The sequence below is a fragment of the Erpetoichthys calabaricus genome, chromosome 4 (assembly GCF_900747795.2).
Source record: "Erpetoichthys calabaricus chromosome 4, fErpCal1.3, whole genome shotgun sequence".
Classification (NCBI taxonomy): Eukaryota; Metazoa; Chordata; class Cladistia; order Polypteriformes; family Polypteridae; genus Erpetoichthys; species Erpetoichthys calabaricus.
Window position 1 is genome coordinate 224,885,020 of NC_041397.2, and position 19,557 is coordinate 224,904,576.

Here is a 19,557-nt window from a genome sequence, read left to right on the forward strand (position 1 = left end):
TGTCACTCACACTTGACTGATTGACTGGAACTCTGAATCTAAAATGTGCAGGAAAACCCAATTGTCATGGGAAAACCACCCAGAGATTAACAGAAAATGCAGAAACAGCAGATTGATTTAGATCAAGTATTGAAATTTCATACTTCATACAATTTAGAATGCAACATTTTTCATTTCAGGAATTAGAGAAAAAGTTCTTTGAATTGAGCTGTTGGCGATTATTCTTGTATAATATATCATGTGCAGCAAACATTACAGTGGTGTCTTTTCATTTTAATAACACCAGTGGTATATTTTAAAATATAATACAAAAAAAATAATTTTACTCTCATTTGTACAATAATCTACTTTGGGGGGGGATCCAAAGTTGCTGAATATCATGGCTGGGCTCTACACTGGTAGAGTGCTGTGCAGACTGGAGGCAGAACCTCTGGTTTTTCTATTTTTTTCTAAAGTTGATTCTGGAGGTTCGTCAGGGATGTGTTCTTGATCCTACTCTCTTCAATGCTTGCATGGACTGGGTGTTGGGCATCTATAAGTGAAGAAAGATTCACTGATCTTGACTTTGCCAATGATGCTGTGATCTTTGCAGAGTCAATGGAGGCTCTGATCTGGGCTCTTGAGAGACTGAGTGAGGAGTCCGAGTGCCTGGGCTTTGGAGTGTCCTGGGACTAAGATCTAGGCCTTCAATGACCTTTTGGGTATCAGCCATCAGCTGGGTGTCTGTTTGCAGAGAGAGTATTGACCTCGTTGAGAGGTTTACTTACTGCGGCAGTGACTTTTATGTCTCTGGTGACTCTTCCTATGAAGTCAGCAGACGGACTGAGGTCGCTGGAATGCGGTGTGTTGCGCTCCCGAAATCTATGCAAAAGGATGAAGGTTAGAGTCCTCGTGTTTCTTGTTTTGCTACATGGCTGCGTGACATGGACACCATCCAGTGACCTGAAATGATGACTGGACTCCTTTGGTATTGTGTCTTTTCAGAGCACCCTTGTGTACCTCTGGTTTGACTTTGTGGTGAACAAGCGGTTGCTCACAGAGTCCCAAATGAGGCACATTACCTGCATTGTGAGGGAGCATCAGTTATAGCACTACGGCCGTTTGGTGAGATTCCCCGAGGGTGATCTGGCCCACAGAGGACCCAAGCAGCTGGACCAGGCCAAGGGGACACCCACGTAACACCTGGCTGCAACAGATAGATGGTCATTTCCGGAGGGTGGGATTGGACCATATGTCTGCCTTAGGGGTTGCCAACCAGGATCCCAAGCTGTTTCGTTGTATGGTGGGTGCAGCAACACACTGTACCACTACATGCTCCCCAACCTGACCTGAACTATGATATATATTAAACTCAACATAAATTCATTTTATTGTAAGGAAAGTTTGTACACCCTTTAAAATTTTCAATTCTTTAGATGCCTAAAATTATAATCAAGTGCACCCAAACGGGCCAAATGATTAGAACATCACTAGAAAAATCTTCAGGAGGACTGTCTTATATAAGCATCAGAATGTGGTTTCAGGTGTGTGGGTACATCAGAGGCCCTCAGAAAAAAGAGTGCTGATGACTATGAGACAGGGAAGTGATTAAAAGCCAATTTTAACCAATATGTAGTCACTCCAGTCACCCACGAAGCAGGACTTAAACAAGCCAGCTCAGAATATGGATAGATGCTGTGTTTGATCCAGCTATTTCTCATTTAAAGTGATGCAGAGATGGCAGTTTAAATTTAGTTGGTGTTCATGCAGACATTATTTAGATTACAGGTTTCCTCAGATTATTTATGCTTACAATTGACTTTAAAGCTGCATTTTTTTAAACTCGTGGTCATAAGTCAAGAGAATATCTGATTTGGAGACTGTGCCCACCTATTGCAAAACAACACAAACATGTTGCTGCTTACTTACGAAAAATGCTTAACTGTTTGGTGCAAAGCACTAAAAATAAGCAGTTATTTTGGCAATACCCTAAATTAAACATTAAATACCAAATGAATGAATTATAAATATAGGCATTATCAACATCCAAACACACTGTATTTAGTCATACAGCTTCTTATCTTTCATTAAATAACATTTCAAATATTATGCAAGGGTCTATAAATAAATTAGAAATATGGCTTTATATTGTAAACAGACTGGAGTGTCATTTTCCTTAACTGTTTCAGCATATGGAGAGTTTAAAATTGCAGCTTGCAATCATTTACCAAACAACCTTCACACTATCTGATGCAGAGAAAGTCCAACTGCTATTGGTAACATATTGTATTACATGCAACCACTGCTGTACCACCTATGGTTGGTTCTCACATTGTGCCCTATACTTCTTAGTTAATTACAGGTAAGATAATAGTTTCATGTGCAGCATTAATTCCATCAGAAATTAAATATGCTGCATGTTAGGAAGCCTCAATCTAAACAGTTAGGTTCCAAACCATAAACGTGCAACAACCCTGGATAAAGAAAAGTTACTCTCCAAGACACAGCAAGCACAACAGTCTAGCCTAAGTGTTAATGGATTTGGTTGAGCCTATGTGTTACTGGATTTGGTTGAAGAACAGAAATTGTATGAAAAGTGCCATATGGGACAGGTTAATTTATGCCATCTTTGTATTTACAGCTTAAGCATATAAATTTAAACACAACCTAAACCAGACCTTGTTGTTATAATGTTAGTTCAAACTACATGCCTTAATATCATTACAGCATTTTAGGTTAAGCTGGAATTAAAAAATATGTCACAGAGATATCAATTTGGGTAGTTTTATTAGTATAAAGTGCAAAAGGAAAACTGCACATTCAGAGGACAGGCAATCAAAGAAGCACACCTGTAGTGTCTGGTGGAAATGCTGCCCTTTAACAATTGAGAGGAGCAGGGCACTATTAGCTGGCATCAGGTGCTTGGTGTTCTGGAGGGTATGATCACTGGGAACCCGAACTTAAACAGAAGTCTATCTTTTGGGTCAGCCACAGTCCAACTTACTTTGTGAATGTTTTCAAATTGATATTCAGTTGCAATGGAAAGGCTGCTTCAGGTTTAAAACAGCATTGTATAGAGTTACTTGGTCTCTAACAGTCTTTTACTAGTAAACATTTGAAGAAAAAGTGGACAGGCCCTGACAGGCTGAATGAGTTCTATGGCAGGTATGAGGCACTGAATTATACACCAAGGAAGAAGCCACCTCCCTCAAGGTGAGCAGGTGCTTAGACTATGTAAAGCTTAAGTAAGGAGGATGCTGAGCAGTGTCAAACCACATAACAATGGGAGACCCAATACTGAACATGGTCAGGTGTTAAACGACTGTGCAGCTGAGTTAGCAGGTGTTTTTATAGACACCTTTAACATCTCTTTCCAGCAGTCTATCATGGTTTAAGAATGCCACCATCATTCCTGTGCCCAAGAAAACAACTGTGCCCTGACTCAATTACTACTAGCCTCTGGCACTTACCTCTGTCATAATGAATGCTTCAAACAACTAGTCATGGGTCACATTAAATCTAGCCTCCCACCGTCACCGGATCCCTTACAGTTAGCAAATCTTACCGATTGGTCCATAGATGACGCATTCACACGTCTTACACACCATACTATCCCACCTACAGAAAAAGAACAGCTATGCCAGGATTTTGTTCATTGTATTAAAGGCTGAACTGAAGTCAATCACTTCACAGCAGATAATAATGAAACTTTGTATGGTTAGATTGAACATCTCACTTTGTAACTGGATCTTGGACTTCTTGTCAGAAAGATGACAGTACAAGTTGGCACTAAAACATCACACACCATCAAACTGAGCACTAGTATTTATAGTGGCTGCTTGAAAATAAACATTAAACTTTAATTTTGAGATACGCTCACATGATAGGGAAGGCAAAGAAACCAGAGATAGAAAACAGAAGTGTTTCATTGAGGAAGGAAAGAGTTTTAATGTGTTTTAATGTTTTAATGTGCTTTAAAGCAAGTGAAAGAACTACCACACCCATACCTGTGTACAGTAATCCCTCCTCCATCGCGGGGGTTGCGTTCCAGAGCCACCCGCGAAATAAGAAAATCCGCGAAGTAGAAACCATATGTTTATATGGTTATTTTTATATTGTCATGCTTGGGTCACAGATTTGCGCAGAAACACAGGAGGTTGTAGAGAGACAGGAACGTTATTCAAACACTGCAAACAAACATTTGTCTCTTTTTCAAAAGTTTAAATTGTGCTCCATGACAAGACAGAGATGACAGTTCTGTCTCACAATTAAAAGAATGCAAACATATCTTCCTCTTCAAAGGAGTGTGTGTCAGGAGCACAGAATGTCACATAGATAGAGAAAACAATCTCTAGCAAACAAATCAATAGGGCTGTTTGGCTTTTAAGTATGCGAAGCACCGCGGCACAAAGCTGTTGAAGGCGGCAGCTCACACCCCCTCCGTCAGGAGCAGGGGGAGAGAGAGAGAGAGAGAGAGAGACACACAGACAGACAGACAGACAGTGTGTTTTTCAGTCAAAAATCAATACGTGCCTTTCGAGCTTTTAAGTATGCGAAGCACTGTGCAGCATGTCGTTTCAGGAAGCAGCTGCACAAAAGATAGCAACATGAAGATAATCTTTCAGCATTTTTAGACGAGCGTCCGTATCGTCTAGGTGTGTGAACAGCCCCCCTGCTCAATCCCCATACGTCAGGATCACAGATAGTCAGCGCAAGAGAGAGAGAGAGAAAAGTAAGCAATCTAGCTTCTCAGCCATCTGCCAATAGCGTCCCTTGTATGAAATCAACTGGGCAAACCAACTGAGGAAGCATGTACCAGAAATTAAAAGACCCATTGTCCGCAGAAATCCGTGATATATATTTAAATATGCTTACATATAAAATCCGCGATGGAGTGAAGCCGCGAAAGGCGAAGCACGATATAGCGAGGGATCACTGTACTCTGGTTCAGTTTTCTATCTATCTCTCTATGTATTGTAATTGGTTGCTTTTTTTTTTTTAAATTAGAATCACTGCCCAAGTATCCACCTTTGTGCATACAGGCACACAATGAAAATGCATTTTCTATTTTGTCTTGACCTTGGATGTTTGTGCAAAAATCTAAAGTTCTATCACAATAATTAAATTGTCCTTTATTTTTACATTTTTGTACTGACCTCCTTGTGCATAAAATTCAGAAAGGCATTACAGTAAAACCAAATGTAAAATGAAATAATTTTATGCTGAGAAGAGTAAAGCAAACACCTGTCTTCTGAACTCAGTGGTGGCCTGACACTCATTAAACAAAGGTTCAAACATTCTCAGAATGCCCTTTAAAAACAGAAAATATAGCACTATGCCTATATGTACAGTTCATCTCACCTGCTGTTTTATTCACATTTTAACCACCTTTTCTTCTTCTTAATTCTGGACACTTTAGGATATTTTGCTGTCAGAAGGTTGGAAAGAAACTCAATTTCGATTTTGTAACGTTTTCTGTCAAGCGTCATTTAAAACCACACAGGATAATTTGACTTTTCATGTTTTCATTTTTTTTTTTTTTTTTTGATGAAAAGCAGGGTGCGGTTCTCTCTTGTACATAATGTGTTGTAATAAGAGCAGTCACTTTAGAAAAAGGTATTGATTTGAGAAGAGGTCTGACAGGCTTTGGCTGACTCACTGACTTGGGTGGCACACAGTATATAGCCTACAGTAACTCCTCAAATATTTGTTGTTTTTCTTAAACATAAAAAGGTTGACCTTTTGCTGGTGGAAGGCACATAGAAGAACAAGCAAATGCAGTGCTATCTTTGGGACAACCACTAAGCCTTCAAGGAGCCACCCATTTTGAGCCTAACCACTGCCACACTACTTTTGCATTGTTGTAAACATGAATGTACCTTTACTGCCCCATTATGTAAATAAATGGATCCTTTTCTTGTAGAACAAGTTGCAACACAAATATCAGGCTTGTGAAAGAGGCTGTAAGCTTATGAAGAGGTATTCACAACACCCCCCTTGCCTAAATGACCTGAGGCCAATCGCAGAATGACACATATTGTAAATAAGATTGTTTTCATTTGTAAAGGCATTGCCCAGCCAAGTGGAAACCTGCAGCCATGACTGCTTCTCTTTCATGGAAAACAAACAACTCAGAAATCATTCACATTTTTGCGAATATATGTTAGCCATGTTATACTCTTCTTTGCTATCTGTCTCTAAGATAAAGCTATCCAAACTCATATTTAATTAAAAAAAAAAATTCTGCTATCACTTAACTTCTAAACTACTGGGTATATAATTATTTCTTATTTATTTATTCATACATTGCGAGATGCTAATCTTGAATTAGAAAGAGCTGTGATTACATTTTCAGTCATGCAGTGTGTAGTTTGTCTGCGGATGTGTTTCAACAGACTAATTCTAAAGAACACATCTTTAACCTCTAATTAATATCAATGAAAGTACAAGGCTGAAAATGCTACTTTTGTAATATAGTAGATGAGATGTTTGTTGCTGAGCTCCCATTCCTATATTGCATGCTCAAGTTTTAGTGTACTACATTGTTGAAAAACTACATAGGTTTCTCTAAACTCAAAGAATCAATGCCAGCTCAGTTTAAACCAGGGGTCTGCAACCTTCACTATGAAAAGAGCCATTTTGCCCCCTCTTCCTCCAAAGAAAAATAGTATGGAGCCGCAAAACATAACACAGCTGATAAACTTTTAAAAGTTTTAATCTTTTTTAAGATTTTACATGTTACAACCACGGAATACAACAAACAGAAGTGCAGTGTGCATGTGTAGGGCTACTTTGAAATAAATTAAAGTGAACTATGCAGGCCTATTTGGGTCCTTCCTATACCTGTGTAAAATTAAAATAAAAACTAGCCCACTTTAATATAAATAAAACATTTAGCTGTAGCTTAGCAGCTTTAAAAAGTAAACATTAAATTCCATTTCAGTGTGCTGAATCAACTGAAGCACCTGAACATACAAAAACACCTACATCAGCTCCGGGTCCGAAATGAATGTGTTTTGTTTTTCTGAAAAATAATAGCTTATTAAATGCTATTGTTGTCACCTGTTTAAAGTGACTTCTGTTTCTGAAGTTCGCTGCTGATCATCTCTATGTCGGGGCTGTACAATGTGACTTTGACCTTCACACAGGACTGCAGGCTCTCATGTGTGAGGCGGGAGCGATATTTGGACTTTATGAAGTTCATGCTTGAGAAAACTTGCTCACTTAAGTATGTTGAGCCAAAGACGGACAGGACTCCAAATGCATATTTTTTCATGTTCATATACGTTTCGGGAATGGCACTCCATGTGTCGAAAACAAATTTGTCGGGTTTGGGGAGGTTTTCAATATCACTCCATTTGTGCTCTTTAGCAAGAGTAGCCTTCTGACGGGCGACTTCTTCAAGATCCGCTGTCAGGTATTTGAACTTGGACACCCATTAATCTTTATCTGCTATGTCGTCCAGTTCAATTTCTAGATCGGGCTTACTTACTTACTCACTCCTGTGAATGCGGATGTGTTCAGCAGGGATGGGTCGATGTCCAGGGGTGTGACAGGGAAGGAGAGAGTCTGTGTTTTTCCTTTCTGAACTCACTGAATCTTTCTCTAAATGCAGCTTGCATTTTCTGAACAATTTCCCGTTTGTTTTTAAAGTCGGAGAATAGATGCTCTGATATTTTTATGAACGATTCTTTCATGTATTCTCCGTCTGTGAACGGCTTACCCCTCCTTACGATCTCTTGAGCTGCCACAAAACTAGCGGCTGTAGTTGACTGTGTAGAAGTGATCCACTTTATGAAAGTATGTTTGCTCTGTTCAGCTTTCCGTTGCAGTTCCGAAATTGCTCTCTTTCGCTTATCTTTTCGCTTATTTTCAGTGAATGCTGAGAGCTTGTTTTGAAAATGTCTTTCAACGTTACATTTTTTGTTGTTCGATAATTTATCGCCACATATTAAGCACACCGGTAAGCCAGCGTCGTTGGCGGTGAAGGCAAATGCTTCTGTCCACGCAGAATTAAACTCTCTAAATTAGATGTTAAAATGTATAACAGTAGTAGTAGTAGTAGTAAATAAACATATATATATATAAACATATATATATATATATATATATATATAAATACAAGTTAAATTAAGAAATTGCCATCATTCATTTTCATGGTTTTTATTTTTTTGTCAAGGCCAAAGGGAGCCACTACAAGGAGGCTGAAGAGCTGCATGTGGCTCCAGAGCCGCGGGTTGCCGACCCCTGGTTTAAACTATTCCTCCATTTTTTAAATCTCTGGAAAATGTTTTTAGAATCACTTATCAAATAGACGCAGGACTGTTAGACAAAGGCTTCTTTTACTCATAGAGCCCAGGAAATTAGTTAAGCATTCAAAAAATGTTTTAGGTTTTACTTGTTTACACTTATAACGTCAGCAGCATTCATATTTGAAAGTCCCACCCCAAAGATGTGGGTTCTACAAGATGTGCAACAAATGTTTATGTCTAAAAGAAAACAAAATGCTAGGATTGATCTTTTTTTTATATATACTCAAGTAGCAAAGATACGTTCAAGGCAAAAACAATCCTATGGACAGAAAAAAAAAAAAAAGAGAGAAAACAGCAGTGGCAAGTTTGAAGAAAGGATTCAAAGAATAGTGCTATGCATTTTTTTAACCATTCCAGAAAGTTGCACCAAGCTCAGTAACCATCAGAAAAGCATCAAACACATTCAGTTTCATTATAACCTGAGCACACCATGCCCTCTGCTGGCTTTAAACTGTAGTTCTGAAGAAGATGGTGCTCAGAGTGTCAAGGGACAACCAAGCTCAACAATTTTCTTCCTTTGCTTGGATGAAATATAGCTTCTGAACTTCAGAATCCATCCACTTTACAGACACTTTTCAAATAGCCAGCTTTACACTACAATAGTCTGTAAAACAAAATTAGTCACAGGGATGAGAACATCATCCAACACATCTCAAATTATTGGTGCACTTGCATAAATACCAGGGTGTCATTTAGCACTTTGTGACATCTTAGTTTTTTTTTTAATGTTAGTTTTATATTTTTATTCAGGCATTTTCTGAAACTAAGCATTCTTAGAATGTACACTAATTCTAGACAAGAGAAACTAACTGGTCAAATTTCACACAATACTTAACTCCTTATTTGTTCATATAAAAATTAAATCCAGCACTTCACCTCTAAATTCCTAGATCAACTTTACCTTATTGGGAATTCAAGTGTCAACCTGGCCTTCATAGTATTTATCAAACTGCCTTTATTACTTCTAGCATTTTTTCCCATTAAACTCGCTACTCTGTACTGTATACTTCATTTCTCTTTGAAACATTAAAGTCTAATTTGAGATGATAAATGAAGTTTGTCCTAAATCCACTAATAACAGTTTGAAATTATTACATTTTTCAATGAAGTTCACTTGTATATTAAGGGTTAATTTCACCTTAATTCCTCAGTTATTTGATTAAATCTACATTTAAAACAGAGGCCATGAAAATTTAACTTTCTTTATGTTAACGGATACATTTTTATGCACTTTTGATGACATCAATACATTACATTTATGTGATTATTCAGAAGCCTTACTAATTGGCAAGATTTATAAGTGCCCATCCACCCATTTACTGAAACCCTCTTAATCTACAATGAAAGTAACTGCTAGACGGCAACAATATCCTACTTGACATTTCATGAAAGACAGCGATACAAATACCTAACCTTCCTCAAACACAATCCTGTTCAGGAATGTGGGGAAATGGAGACTATGTTGGTAGAACCAGGAAAAAGGCAGCAGCCAACTCTGGGAAGGGTATAATACCACACAATCACATTAATTCATACTGGGTGAAAACCACAAAACACCAAAGGCGTGGCGATTTTAATTTATGCACTTAAAACATTCTTTTCTTGACAGAGCCAATACAAATATTGTTAAGTGTACTTTTCTATTTTCCAATGCCCTCTGTAAAATGGTTAGAATGCATATCCTTAGATGAGTTACTCTTTTGTGTTAATTATACAATCCAGGACATGTATGTCTTCACAATGTTTGTTACGGTTTTAAATATTGTCAAAGTTGATCTTGGGGCCTGACATGACTGCAGGTTTTCTACATGCAAGATAGTAAATAGTCCATAATCTTGCTAGATAAGGTTTTCCTCTCCGATTTCACCAGGTTTGGTTCCTGCCTTGCACCCATGGGAGCAGAGACAAGTTCTGACCACACCCACCCATCATCACAGCGGCATTAAGACGGTCTGTGAATTTTTGCATATGTGACTCATTTATGTTGTTTAGAATTAGACACACAGGTAGTAATGGCTAGTTGTGCATAAGAAGCGCTCTTTGTTAACACTTTATATATGACAGGAGAAAAAAAGTACTAAAGAAAGAGTGAATTTAAAATATTTAAAACAATTATGTAAATTCTTACAAAAGTAACAACACACTGCAGTATTTTCATTCTCAATAATTAGGTGAGAAAATGATAGCACATGAAATAATAAAGTTTACGTAAGCAGTCTCCAGTTACAAAACTCGAATTAAAAACCTGCAGACACTGAGAATACCTGCTTCAAGGCAGTTCAAAACAAAATGTTATCTTTACTGGCTACTTGCAGGTAAAATTGTTTGAAATAAGCATTGCACTTATTTTTTGTGTTATTAGCTGCCTTCTTGTGGTACTAGGAGATGCTGTATAAAGTATCGCAAAGAACCGTTATACCATATATACCAGGTGGGTATGTACAGTCGCTATATATTTGGCAGAGGATAAACGGCCTCTTGACAAAAGTCATACAACTGGCTTTCATTTCCTGTTTGAACCTCTGAGACAAAGCTGCTCTGCTAGGGATTCTGTGGTCCACTTCTGTGCTTTCAACAACTACAGGTCATGTAATTTCTTTAGCAAGTTGTCTTTCCTTTACTTTGTATACATTTGTTCAGCTTCATTGATTAAAAACCTATACCACACTTCAGCGCCTGTAGGTTGTTACATCTGCCTTCAAGTATGTGACCTGCAATTTAAGTGAAAGCATCTGCTAAGTAAATTAACATGCGAAATTGTGTGCCTTCATTTCTATACGCGATCATGGGCGAGATGGTCTGAAGAGATGCACTTCTTGGTACGAAGAGTGGGATGCTTTGACTTAATTTCTTTCCAAAACTGAAACTAGATTAAATGGGTTTAAAGAACAGATTAATGGATTTATTTATTTTCTCCACGGGATTAATTTCGCATCGAGCTACGTAAATCCACGTGACCACGGCTAGTACAGTGTTAAATTCAAGGGTTTGTGCTTGGTGGTTTCGGTGGCGTAAGGTTCACAAACGGGGAGCCCATTCGATGGGTTTGGCTCGCAGATAACAAGATGAGAAGGCGGCGCCGTCATCCAAAGCTTTACTTTTAATTCTTTGCACTCATTGAAGCTGCGTGTTAACTACCATCCCCATCTCCCATTCGCTGCGGGCATGCCAGAGTTTGGGGGGGGCGTGCTTTGACCGTTCGCGAACCCTTTGCTGCAAGGCACTTGCACTGATGCCCAAGGCGACGCTCGCGCATAACAGGAAGAAATTCGGCTCGCTTGTCTTTTATTCAACAGGTATTTCCGATAAGCAGATCTTACCTGGGTTCGTACTCTTCCTCGGTGGCTCTCCGGAGACGTAGCTACAAGATATGCTTCTCCCGAGACTCCGGCAGCTACACCGTGCAGCACTAAGGCCGACAATTGCAAATCACTCGCCCCTTCTTGTTTGGGAGGAGCGCCGCCCCGCCTACGCTATGCATTTCACTGCGCATGTCCGTCCTGCCTCTGCACGGCAGCCTTGAGGACAGTCACCTCAGCTGTGACACTGCGGCGTGGAGCGCGTGGGCTTTTCTAAAGAGCCTGTTGTTGACATATTTTCTGGGTAAAGCAGTTTTCATTATGTTGCCTTACGTAAGATTTGTCGACTTGAAATTCACGGAAGTGAGTACTAGGGGGCGACAATATGTTAATTACACTTTTAGGAACGACCGTGATATAAAGCCAAAACTGAACATTCTTAAATATATCTAATTCAATACGACGAAGACCAGAGTCTACCTCGGCAGGACTGGAGGCAACACAGTAAAGAAGCCTGGACAGGTTTTCTAAACTTACACTAGGTCAATTTGATTACCGGGGTGTGAGGCGAGAATGACAAAACCACAGGAATGACAAAAGCACAGGCATTCTCTCCTTGCTTCGTTCATGTCTTGCACCCGATGCTGCTGATTTAAGGCTTTCCCCATCTGCAACATTCAAATTAGAGTAAGAGGTTCAGTGGTAATCTGTAGAGAAATCACAGAGAACGTACGTAGTGAGGCAAAGATAGAAGGAAATGGAGAGATGTTCAGCTATAATCTAATAAATTGGGTGGATCTTGAGAGTAGAAGTAAGTGGAGAAATGACTTAAAGTAAAAGAAGTAAACACAGCTTTACAGTCAACAAAGACGAACATTTCGTGATAGTGTAAAGTAGGTTACAGCAGATTTAGATTGTAAAAACAAGCAAAAGAAAAAACATCCATTTATAAATGCAGAGAACTTGTCTGTGTTCAGTGAGTGTTTTAGGATATTACATTATATACAGTACAGTGTATTACTAGCTATGTGACCTGTGAAAGACAGTTAGATGGAATACATTTTAAAATATTTATATTCTTTGCACTATGTACACCCTCAGCGTTCCTGCACCTTTCTCAGTATCCTGCTGTGTCTCAACTTCTCTTGCCCAGCCCTGCCTCTCTCGATCACACTCCTGTAAAGCCTGCTTTTCAGATTTTGTCCATTCAAGGTGCTTTGCTTGCCTGCTGTCAGCTTTTGAATACCACAAATGACAAACGAGCAATGATGACCTGCTGTGAAAACATTTGTACTATTGCAAATATGTCTTGTCGATGAAGGCTGCGCCTCATTAGTATTTAGTGACCCCAAGTCACGCGATATGTTATTTGTTTTGTTGTTGTTGTTGGACTGCTTCATTTTAACTCCTTTTTTGAGAAAAAAGTCTCAATCAAGAAGTATACTTTGCATCCCTAACGTATCGTGCCAGCATCCCTACCACTGAGCCACCAATATCAAACTTTCTAATCAGATTATTTGGAGGAACTGGATACCCACTCACACACAGAGTAGATTTATTATATAGTAGATTATTAATATTACTTATTAGTTGGCTGACACCTTTATCAAAGGAAAAATAAACATTTGAGATGCAATTGGTTACATTTTTTTCTATTAGGAGCACAGGTAGGTGAAGTGACTTGCTCATGGTCCACAGTGTCAATAGCAGGATTTGAACTCACAACCTATAAAACATCCTTGGTCTGAACCTGATAAGGGGCATTTTCTCCTAAGATAGCCGAGAAGGAGCAAAGCCGCCAGGAAAAGTTGTCTGTAAAAGCAGCTCCTGAAAGTGTGGAAAGATAAAGCCTGAGGTGTGGACCCTGGCCTTAGGTCGGCTCACACACACAGGGGAAAGGGTGGCATATGTATTAACTCTGACCGTGAGTGAGCAGAGTGAAGCAGCGCTGTTGACATGTATCTGTGGGCACAGAGAGAAGCAGCCAGAAGAGCATATAGCCTCAGAAAACCAAATCAGCATTGAGGAGCAGCTGAGAAAGAGGGTAGTGGGTCTGCCCACAGAAGAAACCAGCGGTTCTTCTGAGTGCGAGTTGCCAGTTCATAGTTGTACTGTGAAAGAGGTTGTGAATTACGACAGGAAGTTCATATATAGAATAATTGGAGGTTGACTTTCAGGTAAAGGAAAATGGTACAGATAATTGTTCAGTTAACGATATTTGTATTAAAAATTTGATAGTGATTTCTGTAATGAATAATTGAGAAAAGCTGTTCAGAAAGAAATTGGGAAATTAAATTGGGCAGTATGAGTTTTTACTAGTAGAGTTTGAATTACAGTAAATGTATTGATAAGAAAATTAGACAAAATTGTCTGGATAAAAACTTTTAATAGAGATAAAATTTTTATATGGCTCTTGGTGAATAATATAAAGATAGGGTGTAGTACAATAACCGACATTAATGGGGACACTTTGGAAGAATTTCTATACAAATATTCACTAATTTGTTTAGATGATAGACAAAAGACAATGGGGGAATATAGGAATGGGAGGAGGCTCTTGCATGGACCTGATGTTTGTATCACCACCCGTTGCTGGGAACAGTGAATATTATGTTGTTGAAGATGATACTGTGAGTGATCGTTCTCCCACCCTTTCTAAATAGACATGTAAAGTGTCTATCAACGGGAATGGAAATCTGGTATCAACTGCCCTTTTAATTTGGTGGTCTGCACAAAGTTTTATAATATGTGTGATGAATTACTTACTCAACTATCTCTTTATAGACAATTAGAGGTAATTTATCATAAAGTAACCACAATATTATTTGAAACAGCAAGTCAGGCTATTTCAATACAGTCAGGGAGATCTGAAAAGATATTCCAAGGTGGACTGCAAAATGTGCAGATGCAATCACATATAGAAAGAATGCATTTAAATTTTGATGCATAAGTTGACTTTGGATGTCTTATTAGAAAAGACTTAAGGCAAGAAATATAATATAGGATGCAGAGAGGGACATTTGGATGAGTTTTTCATTCAGGGGAGGAAGAGGGAGAGATAGATGCGTATAGATGTAATGTGAAGAATGCTGAAGAGAATGGATGGGATTATTGTTTTTAAAAAAATCTGGCTTTAGTACAATATGAAACAATTGCTTTTATTGAAAAGGAAAAGCACAGTGTTTAGAAAAAACGTTTGCAAAAAATATATATCTTCAAAAATATAGGAGGTGTGTATATTAAAAGATGTTAGTTCATGAGCTCAGGGTGATTTCTCACCAAAAGGTTAGGATTCAATTGCTTTATTTTTGGTTCCAATTATTTGATCAAATAAGTAGTTTGTTTCTTAAAGCCAGAAACAGCCCTTTTTATAGCTTCAATTTTCTCGTCAGAGTTTTTAAATGTGGACTGATGTTTAGTTTGATAATGTCTTTGTACACTTGACGTAGAACACATGACACTTTCATAGCATAACACACACACAGCACAATCCTTTTGTTGTACAAATCCATATTCATTGGTCCAAGAGTCTTGAAAAGAGCGAACTTCATGTTTTTGTTTTTTCTGAGTCATTTTAGGACAACATATTACTTAATAATAACAAGAGATTTGTTTTAATGTACCACGGCCTTCACTGAACACATACGTTCCCTTTACATTTGAGTCATATGCGCAAAACGTAGGTGGGGAAATGGAGTGAAAACACATCGGCTGTAATTAAAATATAACAATGGGATTTTTGATTTTAATGTTCCATGGCCTGCACTGAACACATGGTTTCCATTTACTGTACATGTGAGTCACAAACACAAAACATAGGTCAGGGCACGAATGCGTGTGCTGTATGTAAAATATATTTTTTACTATATTTCAATTCAATCAGAGTGCCATTGAAAATTGTTCCTGCTGTAGGTTGCTGACCCCTGTCCTATACTATCTGAAATCAGAAAAATCAAATTCTCACACAGAGGACCTGTTCAAAACTTTTTTTAAAATATGGCAGGATCTAATGAATAACATTTTGAATAATCCTTTATATCTGGGGAAAAAAATACTATTCCTTCCTTGCTGCTTCAAACACTTGCTTTGTTGGCTGGCTCTCCTCTCTTTCTTTTTTGGTGGGGGTCGAATTTTAGTTTTGTTAAGTTTGATTTGATTGTATGGATTGTTATTTGCTTTTAATTAAAATGAATAAAATAATGTATACAGGTATACATAATTAATACAAAAGTGTCTGCAAAGCAAATAAATGTAAATTTAAATCATCCTTAAAGACTTGGTATTTTAAAAGTGTATACCTGTGGCAAGATGAATTAGAACTCTAAATAGCCAATAAGCAGCCAGTCCCTCTATGTTAGATGTTTGTCTTTCTAGTCTTTCTACATCAAGTCTTATATGTCAACATATAGATGCAGTTATCATATTTCTATAATCCATTCTGTTTTTTAAAATAAGTGGGCTTCATTTACTTTGATGTAAATCTATAAGACTGCCTCCTACAACAGAGAACTGTAAGGAAAATAAAGTAGGAGCCTTACTGAATTATTTAAATAATTACAAGCATTGCCAAAGGTTAAAGCTGATAGTTAAATAAACAAGTTAAATCTGTTTACTCTTTCTAGAACACTTAAGGAGACTCAGTTTCCCTGCCACCTTAGATGAAATAAGTCAATGGTTATATAAATTGCTGTACATGATAGCATGAGGGTTCTCTTTAAGGAAAAGGTGGGTATTAGGCAGGAGACATTGTTGGGACTTGGCAGTGGGTAAGTTGGGTTCTGGGAAGCAGCGGGACAATTCTATGTGGTCCAATTAATTTTCAACATACAGGTAAGTTATTAATAGGAAGAAAGCTTCCAAAAAATCTCTTGCTCCCCAACTTTTCCCCCCTGCTTCATGCTGCCCCAACCAGGAACATAGGTTATTGTGAAATTAATTTCCTTCTATTTGCAGGTGGTCTCAAGTCAGTGTTGGTGCAAGTAATAAGAGTATTACTGTACAGCAGTGATACGTGGTTGACACAAAACACCTAAACATATTCATCAATAATCCAGTGTACTTAGTATAAACATTTTTTGATCACACAATTATGTGACAAAATAGTGACAATTTTAAATGCATTTAAATTGTTCTTGAAAATTACTTTTTTTTTACAAGACAGCCACATCAATCAAGTTATCTTTGTTGGATATGTCACACTGAGGTATAAGACCTTCAGTTTATGAAGGTTAGTTATATATGGGTCCTTATAACACTGGTGGCACAACTATCAGCAAAGGTAACAGCCTGTGATAGCTTGCATCCCCAGATAACTCTATCACCATCCAAGTATTTCCATAAACACTGAGCACCTCATCTTATTAGCCCTGCCTGCCTTCCTCTACAAAAATTATTTTGACCATAAATTAATGCATAATACTCACTCCCTGGGATACTTCAACAAGGGTCATAGATTACAGAACTATGTCATGTGCGTTACCATTAATCCTTGTGCCTATGTAAATTATATAGACACCATTATGGGAAGTGAATTCAACAAAATTTATTGAACTGTATTTTGAACAGGCAATCAAAGAGTATGCAGCCAAAAAATGTGTGGAAAAATATTATAAATGTCTGTCAGGCGGTTGATTTTTCTTTTCTCATTCTAAATAATTATAGTTTTTTATTATTAGTTATAAATTAAAATAACTAAATTATTAGTTTTTTGCCTAATTTTGTATTTATAATAACCTAGTATTGTGTGGCGCCCAAAATATTTACATTGCAGGTCAGGTTGCGGCCACCCTCAGACTGTTAATGGAAATTTCATCAGCATCATTTGCTCAGGAATACGCTATCCTACAAATGGTTTTGGATATAAGAGTGTCAGTATGCCAAATCTGCAATATGCTAAAATAAACTCTGGTTATGGATCTGTGCAGAACGAACCCTCATTAGCTAAAATTGCATTGTTTAACACAGGATCTCTTAATGGCAAAGCATTGGTGCTATCAGAATTCATTACAGACTCCAAACTTGACATGCTATACTTAACAGAAACTTGGCGAAAACAAAATGAATTTATGTCTGTTATGGAGGCAACACCATCCAGACACGCTTACTTCACAGAATCGCAGCTCAAGACAAAGCGGAGGGGGTCACAGTAATTGTTAAATCTTAGCTAAACATCAAAAGAATCCCAATTGACGGTCCATTCTTTTTCGAGTATCTGGCGTTTGAATTAATAACAAAATCTGGTCCTATCTTACTTGTTGTTCTCTATCATCCCCCAAAATACAATGGGTCTTATCTGATCTGACTGAATTATTAACCCACTTAAGTTCTCTTCCCCAGACAGCCATTCTTGGCAATTTCAACATCCATATTGACATTTCTACATGTAAGCAGAGAAATGAATCCCTGTCCTTGCTGGACGGTTTTGACTTGGTGAAACATGTTGCTTTTCCTAAACATTCTGGTGGTCATACAGTATATTGGACCCAATCTGCACAGCTGGCTTATCTGTTGGCAACATTTACAGAAGTGATTTGAGCCTCTCTGATGACAAAGCAGTACTTTTCACTGTCTCATTAATTCTCCCTACTCTTAACCTGTAAACGTCAAATTTCTTTCAGAAACCTTGAAAATATATGTCCATTTATCCTTGCAGGACCCAACCTTCATTCAGCACTAAATAAAACAGCTCCTTTAAAACATAAGGAGGTCTCCTGTAAACATTCAGCCCCATGTTACAACTCAGAACTACAGTATATGAAAGCAACTGGCTGACGTCTTGAGAAAATCTCTCTGTGCAAGTCTAGGCCTTCTCTGACTGTTAAATGACTTACAGAGATGCACTAACTGCAGCGAGCTAGAATAATAGAAAGTGGCCATGATAACTCAAGGGTTTTGACCTTTGTAGTTAAAAAACTACTTCAACCTGCATCTGGCCCAATTACTTCCTCTACCAAAGTCTTTGAAACATTAATCTACTTTTTCCGTAATAACATTAAAAATCTAAATAATTCAAATATCCATAAATCCAATTATGTGTTTTTGCGTCCATTTATATCTTTCCCAGACTTCTCATTCCATCCAGCTCCTTTTCTAAATTTTCACCAGTTACGTCTGCATTTGTTAATGACTTGCTTTGTAAGATGAGGCCGAATGCTTGTGTACTGGATCCTTTCCCCACCGCATTTCTTAAATCCCATCTTCATGCCATAATACCGAATGTTACAGCAATAATTAATACATCCCTTGACACTGACTTTGTGCCAGTTGCTTTTAAAATCACGTCTGTAGTCCCAATGTTAAAAAATTCTGGTGTTGATACTGATAATCTTAACAATTTTTGGCCTTGAGCATGTTGTAGCCTCCCAACTCACTAATTACTTGTAATAAATTAATGGAATCCTTTCAGTCTGGTTTAAGAGCGCAGCACATCTGTGAAACTGCTCTTCTTTGGGTAACTAATGATTTGCTTATGGCAGCAGACTCTGGAAAATAGCATATTAATTCTGTTAGACCTCAGTGCAGCATTTGATACTGTCAAACACGACATTCTACTATCCAGAATGAAGAACATTCTGGGTATCTCTGGCACTGCCCTCCAGTGGTTTAAGACCTATCTAACTGATAGGTAAGTGTTTGTTAGTCTTGGCAACAGCAGGCTCAGCTCAGCACCAGTCATACAAGGAGTTCCTCAGTGCTCTGTCATCGGCCCACTGCTCTTCTGTATCTATATACTTCTTTTTGGCCATATTATTCATAGTTTTGGACTGGGTTATAATTTCTATGCAGATGGTCCTCAACTCTATTTCAGTGTGAAAAGTGAAACTTCATCAGAGCCTTATCATCTCACAACTTGCATAACTCCTTAAAATTAAATTGCAACAAAACTTAATTCCTGCAAATTGGTACTAAAGTGCAACTTAGGGAAGTGAGCTCATTTTCAATCACTCTTGATGATGATCTCATCAGAC

General features: G+C 38.0%; 1 protein-coding gene across 1 annotated transcript in view; it reads right to left on the reverse strand.

Annotated features, from left to right (window-relative positions):
• Nucleotides 1-11,773, reverse strand: part of capn5a (calpain 5a) — a 142,352-nt gene extending 130,579 nt beyond the window's left edge. Inside the window, exon 1 of the mRNA XM_028800381.2 lies at nt 11,612-11,773. The gene's annotated coding sequence lies outside the window, so the exon portion shown is untranslated. The remainder of the gene's footprint in view (nt 1-11,611) is intronic.
• Nucleotides 11,774-19,557: the final 7,784 nt, after the last annotated feature.